We start from the raw sequence: 14,971 nt of genomic DNA on the forward strand, positions 1-14,971 counted from the left end.
CTTACTGAGAGAATCTGAGCATGGAGGTAACCGCCAGGATTCTATGCCTTTCTTTGAACAAAACAGTGCATACCTCATTTCTTTGATGTTGGTGATTCTGGACTTGGAGCTGTACATTTGACATGTGAACTCCTGTAAGGCTGCATACAACTCAGGTGTCACGTGTCCAGTCTGCCCGAACCTTCTGAAAGGTCTCACAGAACTTTTCATTCTTCTGAAGAAGTTTAGGGCTGACACTTTACCACGACCGCAAATGCACTTACAGTGTCGCGCAGCCTATGTATGAGTGTAAACCGCAAAGGCCCTAACCCTAACCCGGCCGACCGGATTGAACCGGTCACACACAACCAAAGAACAGCTCTGTAGCCCGGATGTTGACCTGTTGACTTCAAGCGGTTGGACTCCGTCCATATATCTGCTGAGGAACATCCCACATGTCAGCATTGTTGTCCTGTCCATCCCCCCTCGTGCAAACCACATCTGCCTGCAGCACCATGTGAACCTTTTAATATATGTAGTTTTTAATATGTAAATAGTTAAATAGGGCTAAGTTAAATCCAGCTAAATGGGACAACTACGCAACCTGCTGTTGAAAAGGTTCGCCTGCATGAATGCTAAAAGCAAGGGATTGTGGGTAGTCTTCAAAGCGACGAAGGACTTATGAGGAGGTAAAGCGTCTGTAGATATCGTGGGCAAAACAATGTTAAATTACTTAAACTTATAGAAGTTCAGCTGGCTTCACTTGGCTAAGTAGTGTGTGTTTTAGAACATTTTTGCCATGTTTTCATTAGTTGACTATATGTTTTCATGTTTTTTGCGAGTAATAGTGTGTAGCTAGCAGTTGTTAACATTGTGTCGTGTTGTGTCGTCTCTCCAGACAGAGGCGCTGTGGCCCACGAGATGAGATCTACCTCCTTTTATACTTTTTTGTTATGTATGCAGGTATGTACAGTATGTTGTCCTATGATGCGACCTTGAAAAATGTAAATGTGTTGACTGAGTGATGTTGCTGCTTGTTCGCCAAGTGTTTTGTACTGTTTGTTTATTCTATGTAAAATAGGTAACAGTCCAGAGTATATTTGCATATTTGCATGCATTGTCGTAAGTGTTTAATGATTGCCTGAATGTAATCCACTATACGATCACTATTCTTTATTGTAATTGTTTACTGAGTGTATGGAGTGTATTAATGATCCTAAAAGCGATGAAGGACTTATAGAGGAGACAGAGGCGCTGTGCCCCCACGAGATGAGATCTACCCCTTTTATACTTTTTTGTTAGGTATGCAGATGCAGAGTGAATAAACTGCTGATACACAAGCCAGGCCAGTTTCCTGAAGATTTCATTTTAGAAGGAAAACATCTCACAAGGGTTACTATATATATTTGTTTCTATAGATGGTTACGTGTTATGTTGTTTTGTTTGTTTGTATACTGGAGTATAGTAACAAAAAATAATTTCCTCCTCGGGATTATAAAGTATTTGATTGAGTGTATCTGATTCGGATTAAATGCAAGCAATGTGCTGAAACAATACATTTATACAAAAATAGAAAGTAATGTAATTAAAAAGATTATTAGGAACTGCAGATTAATATATAGTAGATTTTTTCATATACTAATGTATGTGCACAAATTTATTATATTATATATATATACAACATACCACATACATACAAAATTTCCTAATAATTTACAATAATTTAATAATTAGTGGTAATTATTTCAATAAATAAAATAAGGTGTGTTCCACTGTCTGAGCGCCACACTGTCAGAGCTCTGGCCACTACTTCAAGATGCCATAATATCACTGTAAGGTGATGATTCTTATGGGTTAACAGAAAGATTGCGGCCCTTTGACACAAATAAAATGTATTTATTTAGAACTAAATTAATATTTAAAATTAAGTATGGCAATTCACAAGACTAGTAAAATATAGCCTTTGTTCATGAAGCGACCGAGGCCATCTCTGTTGTTGAGGAAGAGTGGCGTCCAGTCCTCCATGTCGACCGTGGGGTCGCCGCACTCCGATCTTGCGGTTACACGACCAGTAGACGGTTGATGAGCCGTGTCCAAGACCCGCCGAGTTGCTGTGGTTGCCTTCCACATGCTTGGCCGTACAACCTGAAGACGTTGCGCGCAGGCGCCGTAGCCGGCTCCTCGACTTCAGCTTGGCGGTGCTGCTTGAGAAGGGGTGGCTCCCTGACTGAGCGTCAAGGCTGTCTGAGGAAGAGTCCTAAGGGTAGGGAGTCTGGTGCAGGGTGGCAAGACGGGGCCCTGCTGGCGTGTGCCTACTGGTCTCTCCTATCAGACCCTGTGACTGCTGGTAGCGTGTGTGAATTCAGCCTTCTCACAATTCGGCTTGTTCAGTGGGTTAGGTTTTTTTTTTATCATGGCGTAAAGGGGAAAAGTGCAACAGACGAACACTTGTGGTCAAGGTTTTTTTCCATCTGTATTTTGAGTAAACCCAGCGGAATGCTTCTGTGTTAAAGTTTCCTTCCTCATCGGGTATGCCCTGTATAAGTAGCTGTCAAGGTCTCGGAAGTCCCAAGGCAGGCCTCTGGGTAGCTGAGAGTCTGTGGTGCATGAAGGCTTGCAACGGTCACGCCACCACGCAGCCAGAGCCAGGCCACTAGTGGCCAGTTTCTTGGCCAGGCCTTGACAGGTTGCCATGGCTCGGCAACACGTCCTCGGTGCTGTCCAACTATGAGGCTTTTGGCTTACACCAAGACGTTTCGACTATCGCCTGCCTCTTCCTCAACGGAATCTCCTCGCCGGTGAGTATTTGGGCTTTTAACACAGACTGTTTGATGAGGACACCTTTGCAGCTTGATGACTCCTTCAGTTGTCGGGTGACAGGGTGTCCACATCAGAGCACAGGTAAGAAGCCACCCAGCGGCTGAGCTTGCATCAAGGGCGAGGCCTGAGCCCGGGTCGGCTGTGGGGCTGCTGCTGTTGCTGTGTTTCCCTGTCGCGCCACAAAAAGTCGGAGAGGGTTCACTCTTCGGAGTTGGCCTTGCACTTAGCGGGGCCGCGGCGTGGAGAAGAGAGTTGTCTGGCGTTACCGTTGTTCCTTGCATAGGGCCGGTGTAGGACTTGAGAGGAGGCGCCAGCCAGCCAGTTTGAAACGGATTGGTGAGCTTCGGCTGGGGGCGTTCGGTTTGAGGGGGCCCATCGCAGCCATGCAGTCGGCAGGGGAACGGGCCACCGTGGGCCATTGCTCCACACCACCGCGCTTATGCCCACCTGAGGATCAGCCTGGATGGAAGACAGAGGCAGAGGGTGAAGACAGGACATGTGGTTAAACACAAAATGAATATAAACCCTTACTACATCACACCTCTGAATCGAGGTGGTGTGGGAGGGTGGTGGGTGGAGATATCTTAACAATTCTCAAGCTGAACACGTAGTGTAAACAACATAAGACCCTCCATAAAATGTTTCAAACATGGATTTTAATACTAAACAACAAGCTCCCACTTTAGAGTTATGACGTGCATAAAGTGAGAACAGTGAAGAATCGAGTAAAGAAATAACATGGACGCTTAAAAATAAAACTGTTAAACCATCAGCCTCAACAGCCAAATGGAGGCATTATGGTGAGACACATAAGATATTTATATTACACAGTAATATTGAATATACTGAGGGAACAGCAACATAAAGGCAGGATGCTACATAAATAAACACACAACTAACATTACTCGTCTACAGGTCTGTGAGCCTTAGACAGTGGAAACATGTACTAACCACCACCCAAAAACACTAACCGAGTAACATGTTACAATATTTGCAGCAGAATATTAAAAATGAACGTGCGGCGACTATAAGCGCTCATAAAGTACTTTACAACGCAAAAACAAATTGCATTCATCTCGTAAACTAATCAAATAAACCGTGGTGATCATTAACATTTCTTTGACCTACCTTTGGAGTTTGTTCCAAGCTGATCCCACAAAGAGGGGAGCGGGAAAAACTCGAGGAGGAACATCTCGATGACCAAATTTACGCATCACAACCGCTCACAGCAGGACTCCCTTGTAATCCCCACATTAATGTATTTATCCACAGAGGCCTTCGCCATGACTTAACGCCCAAAAGAATAAATGATACACTATGGACTTTGGTGGATGGGATGCTATGATAATAAGATGGAATGACAGCAGATCATCCGAGCTTACATCCAGGTCCAATAAATATTCCGCTACACAACCATGCGCTGTGGGAACAAGACCTTATTTTCGTTCCTTACAAGGCCCTCCTCTTTAGAAAATAAGCTTTTGGACAATTCAATCTTATTAAGGAAAGAAACGGAAAGGCGACGCAGACGAGCCAAACCCGCCCGTCCTCATGTGCCCTTATAAGTCAGTGGCAGCCAGGGTTCCACCGCCCAGTGGAAGTTAAGTGGTGGATTAGGGCCCAGCTTTAGTCCAAAGCACATGATGTTCATCCCCGACTATGTCTCATATGTGAAATTCAGCTGCAAGCTCTGTGCAGTTTAGTTCGAACACGGACCTTTAGACTTCATATGTAAAGGAGGGCGACCGGAATGAAGGGAGTACTTTTGCAGGTTACATGTTGACCACAAACACCACTGCCTATGTTGTGTGTGTGTGTGGTGTGTGTGGTGTGTGTGTGTATAAAAGGCAAACTTTTAAAAAGCTCCCTTCACATAAAAGAGCTGATAAAAGCGAGCTGCATCTCTCTCGTGTCGCAGGCTCAGATGAATGGGGGCTCATATTCACCGCAGTTTCTAGTCAGCCGCCACTACGCCTGTTGGTATTTCCGAAGCAGATTATGCAATGCACTCATCCACCTAAAAAAAAAAAAAAAAAAAAACACGCCATCCGCTCCAAACACACCGAACCCGTCCACGTACCGGACAGAGGAAACCCAACCCCGAGCAGAGCAGATGCATCACTTCAATCCGTGATGCATTATGCACAGAGATGCGACAAAAGGAAGAGAAGCAGGACACATCGAGCAGAACCAGCAAAATGCTTCCTCATGTTTACAACATTTCAATTATTCTTCCTGCCACGCTGTCCTCCACCGTGTGTGGTGTGTGTGTGTGCGTGTCTTAAACATGTCACCGTGCACACTGCGCGCTCAGATGAACGTGGCTAACGTTAGCCCACAAAGCTGCTGATGTAAGAAACACAACCTCAGCGAGCGGCTCGGTGTGTGTCAGCCTAGCTGCTCATAATTCAATTCATGTGGAATAAACCTCTACGCAAAGCTCGTTAGAACGTAACATTTAAGTCGTTGACTACGCAACCTGCGCTCGCACCGGGGCTGATTTCAGTGAATAAGTTCAGATTGCAAACCAGCTGGTGAAACATCACAAGCCAACAACAAGACACCTCCAGTGGTCTCTGCATCACAACTTATTTTAAACAGCGGAGCGCACACACACACACGCGCCATCGCAATCAGACAAATACAGGCAGCCGTTGTTGGAAATCCACGGCGGGCCCGTTCCTCTGCTTGACTCGAGTGGGTTTAATCCATACGTGTGGTGCGTGGTCCAAAAGCCCGAGAATTGGGAGTAGACCCTGCCAGCCGAAGCTAGCTCGCTAACAAAGAAAAAGGAGGAAACTACCACGTGACGAGGTGCACTATCGCGAGGGAATTTCGGCAACAATCCCCCTGCAGCTTTCTGGTTGAAAAAACCCAACGGTGCTAACACGAAAAAACACGGTCGGTTCGATCACTCGTGCCAATTTAATTAATCCAAAAAATAAAATAAAAAACACAGATTAACCCCAGAAAAACAGCAAAGAAGAGGCCCAGCTCACGGAGCCGCGCGGGCTCGTTCCGATTCATGCAAGGCGGATCAACGATCTACACCTTGCCGCCTCGGCATGCTCGCCGAATATATCAAGACAAGGCCGTGAAAACCGTCTTCTACCCCGGTTTTACTTCAAATGTAGGCGATTTCACCGCAATCGTCACCGAAAAATCCGATTCCCGCTGAGAGATCGGTAATCACAGACGGCAGTTTGAACGCGAGCCCTTTTCTCTCTCGTTTAGGGAGAGACGCTGAGAAAATGCGGCTAGCTCCGCTCCCTCGGATCCACTCTGACAAAACACAGGCTGTGTGTGGCGCGCATGTGTGTGCGCGAGCCGAGAGCGGGTAGGCGGAGACAGTTCTCATACCCACCAAGGCAGAGGAGAGAAAGAACACAGGAGGGCATTGTCTGCACAGGCTGTGAGACAGACAGGCTGTGAGACAGGCTGTGAGACAGGCTGAGAAGACAGACAGGCTGTGAGACAGGCTGAGCTGTGCTGTGAGACAGGCTGTGAGACAGGTGTGAGACAGACTGTGAGAACAGGCTGAGCTGTGAGACAGGCTGAGCTGTGAACAGGCTGGAGCTGTGAGACAAGGCTGAGCTGTTAGACGCTGAGAGACAGGCTGAGCTGTGATGTGGACAGGCTGGCTGAGCGGTTTAGACAGCTGTGCTGTGAGACAGGCTGTGAGACAGGCTGAGCTGTGAACAGGCTGAGCTGAGCTGTTAGACAGGCTGAGAGACAGGCTGTTGAGACAGGCTGAGCCGTGAGACAGGCTGTGGAGGTTAGACAGGCTGTGCTATGGACAGGCTGAGCCGTGGAGACAGGCTGTGATGTTAGACAGGGCTGTGATGTTAGACAGGCTTGTGGGCTGTGCTGTCAGACAGGCTGAGCTGTAGACAGCTGAGCTGTGAGACAGGCGTGATATTAGCAGGTGTGATGTGAGACAGGCTGTGCTGCTGTGTGAGACTTATTTAACCACAGACACCTGTAATAAGAAATTATTACCTATAACTATATTATCTAAATACGGGGGTGTTGCTCACTGAAAGGAGCCAATAATAAGAATATAGATAAGACTAATAATAATATAATAATAATAATAAATAATAATATAATAAATAGGACTGACTCGTTTTGTCTCTGTTAGGGAAACAACCTGTTTCCTTCATACTGTCTGTGCTCCAGACCTGTCTGTCTTTTATACTGTCAGTGTTCAGACCTGTCTGTCTGTCTTGATGTGGTCAGTGTTCAGACCTGTCCTGTCTGTCTTGATGCCGTCAGTGTTTCATACCTGTCTGTCTGTCTTGATCTGTCAGTGTTCAGACCTGTCTGTCTTCTGTCTTATACTGTCAGTGTTCAGACCTGTCCTGTGGTCGGGTCTTGGTATACGTCCGAGTGTTCAGACCTGTCTGTCTGTCTGGATACTGTCAGTGTTCAGACCTGTCCTGTCTGGTCTGTATTACTGTCAGTGTTCAGACCTGTGCTGTCTGTCTTTGATGCTGGTCAGTGTTCAGACCTGTCTGTCTGTCTGTCTGCAGTGTTCAACAGCCGAGCTCAATGTGACTTTCACAGGAACTAGCTCGCCCAGCACTAAAACAAACGTCTGAACATGCAGCCAGTGTCCACATGAAGGAGCACTTCTCCCCTGACACCACACAGCTGTGCACGAGCACCAAAGACCTGCACAACCTACAGTGGTGAAGTATAACAAGCTGACCTTTAAGATTGTTTTGTGTAGTCTGTGTCAGAGGTTGGTTATGGTCTAGATTAAGATATTAATATTTTATATTGTATTAAAAGCACCACAAACTGCTTCTGTCACGAACTGGGCAGGGCGGGGTGTTATTTTAGAACTTAACAAAAGACGACATATCGCTTAATCGTAACTCTTCACTAACTAAATTAGATTTCTCAGCATATTTGTGTATGCATTAGAATCAGCTGTTGTGGCTTGTGTTCACTGACTGATAAGAAAACTCGGAGAAGTGAAACTCTTCAGTTTGTTCAGTATTTGTCATGACTCATAATAAAATATAACAAAGTGTGGTGTCATACTGTGACGGTGACAGTCATACCAAGTCACGTTTTTCGAGTTTAAGCACGTGGTGACTGACATCATTGGATGTGCCGTGCTTTTCAAAATAAAACTATGTAGAGTTCTTATATAAATTTGATCGTTATATACCTTAATAAATATATATATATAAAATGTATTTATTTATGTCTTAAAAGATGGTTACTTGTTTACATGTGTTTTTGTTTGTTTATATATTGGAGTATTGTAAAATAATTCCCCTGGGATTATTAAAGTATTTCTATTTGATTGTCTGTTCTTTTTTGTTGTTGTTGATGAAGTTTAAATTTCTGCAGTTACTCCTCTACTTCCCTTCAGCTTATCCTGTTTTTCTCCAACAGCTGCTGCACACTCAAGGACCTCCCAGGAAGTATTTTTACTGTAGATAGATGTTTTACAGCGCAGAAATGTTGGATTAAAAGCCTTGTGATCACTAGAAATGTTTCAGATAAGTGGACAACACCGCTTATTTTCTGCAGGTCCTGCATGTGCATGATCAGACTACAGAGCGGACATGCATAATAAATAAGTAATTATCACGTGTGAACGAGAGAGAGAGAGAGAGAGGAACCGTCTATCCATACATAAGTCTGTGGAGGCAAACTACAGATGTCTGATTGTTTAAATGCTCATCCGTCTTCTCATCCGGCTGCAGGCTATGCAAGTGGTCTAAAGCCACATCTTCGACTCGTCCTGAGGCGTGCGCCAACACTTGCATGTGAATGCATGCAGCAGGTCTCAAACACCTCCACATGGGGAGGAGTGTGTGTCCTCCTTCCTGCAGCTGTTCACTCAACTCATGTCAGGCCACTTTCTGTATCCTCTGTTTTTGGGTCAGACAACAGAGAGCAACACACAAACAACAATAATAATAATAATAATAATAATAATAATAATAATGTGTTGGAATACCTTTAAGTCCATTTTGACACACTCCAGTACTCAGTAATCCAAGGGGCCATGACTCCAGCTTAAAAAACAAAGCAGACAAACATTAGTTCAACGTTATTTGAACGTTTCAGGATAATAAAGTGTCAGCGCTTTTTTTTTTTTAGGGGGGGGGGGGCTAGCGCTAGCGCTGGCTAACGTCACGCCAACCTCCACGAAACGTTTCGCGCAGATTTATAATAGAAAAAAAGTTTCAAACGTTCAACAAATTCAGGCCGAGCTGCCGGGTTTCCACGGCAAAGTTGTGAGCGTGGGTTCCGCGCGGCCTGCCGTGTGCGGGAATGCGTGGCCAGTGATTTGCGGGACTCACTTTAACAGTTACTACTCAGGAGCTAACGCTTAGCACAGCCGAGCTAACGGCCAGCAGCAGCTAGCTCGGGCTAAGCTCGCGTTTTGTTTGTGTTTTTTTGTGCACGTTTGATTTTAAGTGCGCCAAAAAAAATCCAACCACCTCCAGAAAAACACCCGAACCTTTAACCGAAGCGGGCTTTTCCCCCAACAAGCGCGCCGTTCATAATTCAGACTAAAATAACAAGATGTGACTTACCTGGCCCGTCCTGTTACTAACCGTTTACGACTTGATAACAACCGCCCCCCCTCCTGCCTGCCTATTGGTCGACCCTCAATCCGAGGCTTCCTATTGGCTCACGCCGGGTCAGTCTTTCGCAAATGCCCCGTACAGCGGAAATGTGGACGAAAGTTCATAGCACGAAACTTCATTATCCTCCAAAAAAATAAAAAAAATAAAAAATTGTTCCCGTTTTAAAATGTTTACCTGAGTCCCATCAACCTGCACGTGACTTAAATAAACGGGCTGCGCGCGCGCGCCGTCACACCTGTGTTGTTATCACCGCGCGCATGCTAGCGATGTATTTACACTCCCTGCAACTACAAATATGTGATCATACCTGTCATGCTCTGTCTGTGAGGCTGCACCCAGAAATCACCACGGCCTTACCTGCACACCTGCACAGAGCGCGAGCACAGCATGCTGATGCACGCGCATGAGTTGTTCAACATGTTTCATTTCTTGCATCAAATGCTAAACACGTTTGCTGCTGGGATGAGGTTTGAACGCTGTGAGGTGTCCCCATGTTTGACCCAAAGTAGGACAGGAGACTTTGAAGGAGTGGACTTTAAGGTGGAGAGACAGGAGACAGAGGGTGGTGGAGGTGGTGGGGTGAGGCAGTATGGGCCACTGGGATGAATATCCGGCTTTCTGCAGTGAGACAGTCCCAGAATGTCCATGTAGTGATGAGGCTCCTCCCATGTAGTGACCTATTTGAATCACCTCCAAACATAAAATTGAATGGAATAACCTCCACCAACATCTGCTGAGCATGGAGGTAACCGCCAGGATTCTATGCCTTTCTTTGAACAAAACAGTGCATACCTCATTTCTTTGATGTTGGTGATTCTGGACTTGGAGCTGTACATTTGACATGTGAACTCCTGTAAGGCTGCATACAACTCAGGTGTCACTGTCCAGTCTGCCCGAACCTTCTGAAAGGTCTCACAGAACTTTTCATTCTTCTGAAGAAGTTTTAGGGCTGACACTTTACCACGACCTGCAAATGCACTTACAGTGTCGCAGCCTATGTATGAGTGTAAACCAGGCAAAGGCCCTAACCCTAACCCAGGCCGACCGGGATTGAACCTGTCACATCACAACCAAAGAACAGCTCTGTAGCCCGGATGTTGACCTGTTGACCTTCTAGCGGTTATATATGTAACATAGTTAAATAGGGCTAAGTTAAATCCAGCTAAATGGGACAACTACGCCACCTGCTGTTGAAAAGGTTCGCCTGCATGAATGCTAAAAGCAAAGGATTGTGGGTAGTCTTCAAAGCGACGAAGGACTTATGAGGAGGTAAAGCGTCTGTAGATATCTGTGGGCAAAACAATGTTAAATTACTTTAAACTTTATAGAAGTTCAGCTGGCTTCACTTGGCTAAGTAGTGTGTGTTTTAGAACATTTTTGCCATGTTTTCATTAAGTTGACTATATGTTTTTCATGTGTTTTGTCGAGTAATATGTGTAGCTAGCAGTTGTTAACATTGTGTCGTGTTGTGTCGTCTCTCCAGACAGAGGCGCTGTTGCCCACGAGATGAGATCTACCTCCTTTTATACTTTTTTGTTATGTATGCAGGTATGTACAGTATGTTGTCCTATGATGCGACCTTGAAAAATGTAAATGTGTTGACTGAGTGATGTTGCTGCTTGTTCGCCAAAGTGTTTTGTACTGTTTGTTATTTCTAACTATGTAAAATAGGTAACAGTCCAGAGTATATTTGCATATTTGCATGCATTGTCGTAATGTTTTAATGATTGCCTGAATGTAATCCACTATACGATCACTATTTCTTTATTGTAATTGTTTACTGAGTGTATGAGATGTATTAATGAGTCCTAAAAGCGATGAAGGACTTATGAGGAGACAGAGGCGCTGTTGCCCACGAGATGAGATCTACCTCCTTTTATACTTTTTTGTTATGTATGCAGATGCAGATGTGAATAAACTGCTGATACCACAAGCCAGGCCAGTTCCTGAAGATTTCATTTTAGAAGGAAAACATCTCACAAGGGTTACATATATATATTTTGTTCTTAAAAGATGGTTACTTGTTTACATGTTGTTTTTGTTTGTTTATATATTGGAGTATTGTAACAGAAATCATTTCCCCCTGGGATTATTAAAGTATTTCTGATTTGTCTGTTCTTTTTTTGTTGTTGTTGATGAAGTTTAAATTTCTGCAGTTACTCCTCTACTTTCCCTTCAGCTTATCCTGTTTATCTCCAACAGCTGCTGCACACTCAAGGACCTCCCAGGAAGTAATTTTACTGTAGATTAGATGTTTTACAGCGCAGAAATGTTGGATTAAAGCCTTGTGATCAGTAGAAATGTTTCCGATAAGTGGACAACACCGCTTATTTTCTGCAGGTCCTGCATGTGCATGATCAGACTACCAGAGCGGACATGCATAATAAATAAGTAATTATCAACGTGTGAACGAAAGAGAGAGAGAGAGGAACCGTCTATCCATACATTAAAGTCTGTGGAGGCAAACTACAGATTGTTCCAGTGAGCTGTTTTTATCTGTGTCCGCTTCATCCGTCTTCTTATATGCAAAGTGGTCTAAAGCCACATCTTCGGACTCCTCCTGAGGCGTGCCCACACTTGCATGTGTAATGCATGCAGCATGTTTCTGGTCTCAAACACCTCCACATGTGTCTCCTAACAAGATGCACCTCCTGTGGCTCCTTCCTGCAGCTGTTCACTCAACTCATGTCAGGCACTTTCTGTATCCTCTTGTTTTGGGTCAGACTAACGGAGAGCAGCACACAAACACAATAATAATAATAATAATAATAATGTGTTAGGAATACCTTTAAGTCCATTGTTGACATACTCCAGTACTCAGTAATCCAAGGGGCCATGACTCCAGCTTAAAAACAAAGCAGACAAACGTTAGTTCAACGTTATTTGAACGTTTCAGGATAATAAAGTTGTCAGCTGTCTTTTTTTTTGGGGGGGGGGGGCTAGCGCTAGCGCTGGCTAACGTCACGCCAACCTCCACGAAACGTTTCATCGCTGCAGATTTATAATAGAAAAAAAAGTTTCAAACGTTCAACAAATTCAGCGCCGAGCTGCCGGGTTTCCACGGCAAAGTTGTGAGCGTGGTTCCCGCGCCGGCTGCCGTGTGCGGGAATGCGTGGCCAGTGATTTGCGGGACTCACTTTAACAGTTACTACTTCAGGAGCTAACGCTTAGCACAGCCGAGCTAACGGCCAGCAGCAGCTAGCTCGGGCTAAGCTCGCGTTTTGTTTTGTTTTTTTTGCGCACGTTTGATTTTAAAGTGCGCCAAAAAAATCCAACCACCTCCAGAAAAACACCCGAACCTTTAACCGAAGCGGGCTTTTCCCCCAACAAGCGCGCCGTTCATTAATTCAGACTAAAATAACAAGATGTGACTTACCTGCCCGTCCTGTTACTAACCGTTTACGACTTGATAACAACCGCCCCCCTCCTGCGCTCCTATTGGTCGACGCCTCAATCCGAGGCTTCCTATTGGCTCACGCGGCTGTCAGTCTTTCGCAAATGCCCCGTACAGCGGAAATGTGGACGAAAGTTCATAGCACGAAACTTCATTATCCTCCAAAAAAAATAAAAATAAATAAAAAATATTGTCCCCGTTTGAAAATGTTTACCTGAGTCCCATCAACCTGCACGTGACTTATAAACGGCTGCTCGCGCGCGGCGCCGTCACACCTGTGTTGTTTACACCGCGCGCATGCTAGCTGATGTATTTACACTCCCTGCAACTACAATATGTGATCATACCTGTCATGCTCTGTCTGTGAGGCTGCACCCAGAAATCAACCACGGCCTTTACCTGCACACCTGCACAGAGCGCGAGCACAGCACGCTGATGCACGCGCATGAGTTTGTTCAACATGTTTCATTTCTTGCATCAAATGCTAAACACGTTTTGCTGCTGGGATGAGGTTTGAACGCTGTGAGGTGTCCCCATGTTTGACCCAAAGTAGGACAGGAGACTTTGAAAGAGTGGACTTTAAGGTGGAGACAGACGCATGCCATGGGACAGAGGGTGGGTGGAGGTGTGGGGTGAGGCAGTATTGGGCCACTGGGATGAATATCCAGGCTTTCCTGCAGTGAGACAGTCCTCAAGAAGTGTCCATGTAGTGATGAGGCTTCCTCCCATGTAGTGACCTATTTGAATCACCTCCAAACATAAATATTGAATGGAAATAACCTCCACCCAGCATCCATGCCAGCTGCACAGCTGAGGCCTGAGTTAGAGTACACCGTGGATATGTGGGAGTGAAAACTCACCTCAACTCATCAACCTGCTTTATTTACTGCAGAGCTTTGGCTTCAGCCGATCTGTGGCTTCTTACCTAAACTCAGCTCCATCCTCACCTCCGCGTGTATTAAAGGGAAATGATTGATGTCAGTGATATTAATACGCAAATCAGACAGTGGAAGACATTCAGACAGCATCACCACCAGTGATGCAATGTAACTAAGTACTTTTACTTAAGTGCTGCACTTTTCAAATTAAGATACAGGATGAATAGTTTGTTTTGTTTGCCATTGGCAACATTTTGATGAATGTTTCAGTCATTGTTTATACAACAACAGCTCATAGTTCCAGCTTCTTTAATTAATGAGAATAATCTGAATTTATTTGTATTAATGTCGAGTGTTGGACTGATGTTTTGATGATCACGTTGAATTCTGGGTGACTATGATGACATTTTTCACTATTTTCAACAGTTTTACAAAACAAACAATTCATTGATTCATGGAGAAAATAATCAACAGAATGAAAATTATCATGAGATGCAGTCTGATACAAAATAATTAAAGATGAGCTCCACGTCAACATCTCCAACAGTAAAATCATGACTTTACATTCATGCACGAGTCATCTAATGATCTAATACTAGAACAGTCGCAGGAGACTTTACTTACAAGTAAATGAAGTCCTGCATTCAAATGTAACTTTTTCACAGCAGCTATTTTGACATGAAGTAGTACAGGCAGGTGTTTCCAATGATAGGAATTAAGGGTCTGTTGCTTAGTGCAGGAGAGACTGTCCATTGAGCCAACATCAGAATCCGAATCAGGTTTTCTCATACAAGGAATTTGTGTTGATGTTTTTGGTACATAACAAACATTAAGTAAAAAATGTAAACAATAAAAACATATGTACAATATGTTTTTAGGGTGAAAACAGCTGTACAGTTTGTGCAGAATGTGCACAGAAGAATATTTTAAATGTGTAAGATATTTAACGTAATACAAAAGATGTTATATAATAAAGGTAAAGGGTATGGGTTCACGTAACGCAGAGAGTCTGTAGATACTACACTGATGTAACGTTAATGTAACGTGTAGGTGTGAGTGGGTGGATGGTGAGAGTCAGTGTCAGTGGGCCTCGGGCAATTAAGAAAAAAACGTTATTGGTCAGTTTTGATCACAAACTGTTCTCATGAGGTTCTGGTCCTGACAGATAGAGCTCAGCCACAGTCTTTCCAGCCCGCCTCAGAGTCCTGGAGGAGTTCAGGTCCTGAAGAGGTTGCAGCCAATCACCTTCTTAGCAGACCCAAAGACACGCTGCAGTCTGCACT

General features: G+C 44.5%; 1 protein-coding gene across 1 annotated transcript in view; it reads right to left on the reverse strand.

Annotated features, from left to right (window-relative positions):
• Window positions 1-12,856, reverse strand: part of kansl1a (KAT8 regulatory NSL complex subunit 1a) — a 37,883-nt gene extending 25,027 nt beyond the window's left edge. The window contains exons 1-2 of the mRNA XM_019277765.2: window positions 12,793-12,856; window positions 12,203-12,261 (exon numbers count right to left, since the gene is read on the reverse strand). The gene's annotated coding sequence lies outside the window, so the exon portion shown is untranslated. The remainder of the gene's footprint in view (window positions 1-12,202; window positions 12,262-12,792) is intronic.
• Window positions 12,857-14,971: the final 2,115 nt, after the last annotated feature.

This window comes from Larimichthys crocea, chromosome XVI (assembly GCF_000972845.2).
Source record: "Larimichthys crocea isolate SSNF chromosome XVI, L_crocea_2.0, whole genome shotgun sequence".
Classification (NCBI taxonomy): Eukaryota; Metazoa; Chordata; class Actinopteri; family Sciaenidae; genus Larimichthys; species Larimichthys crocea.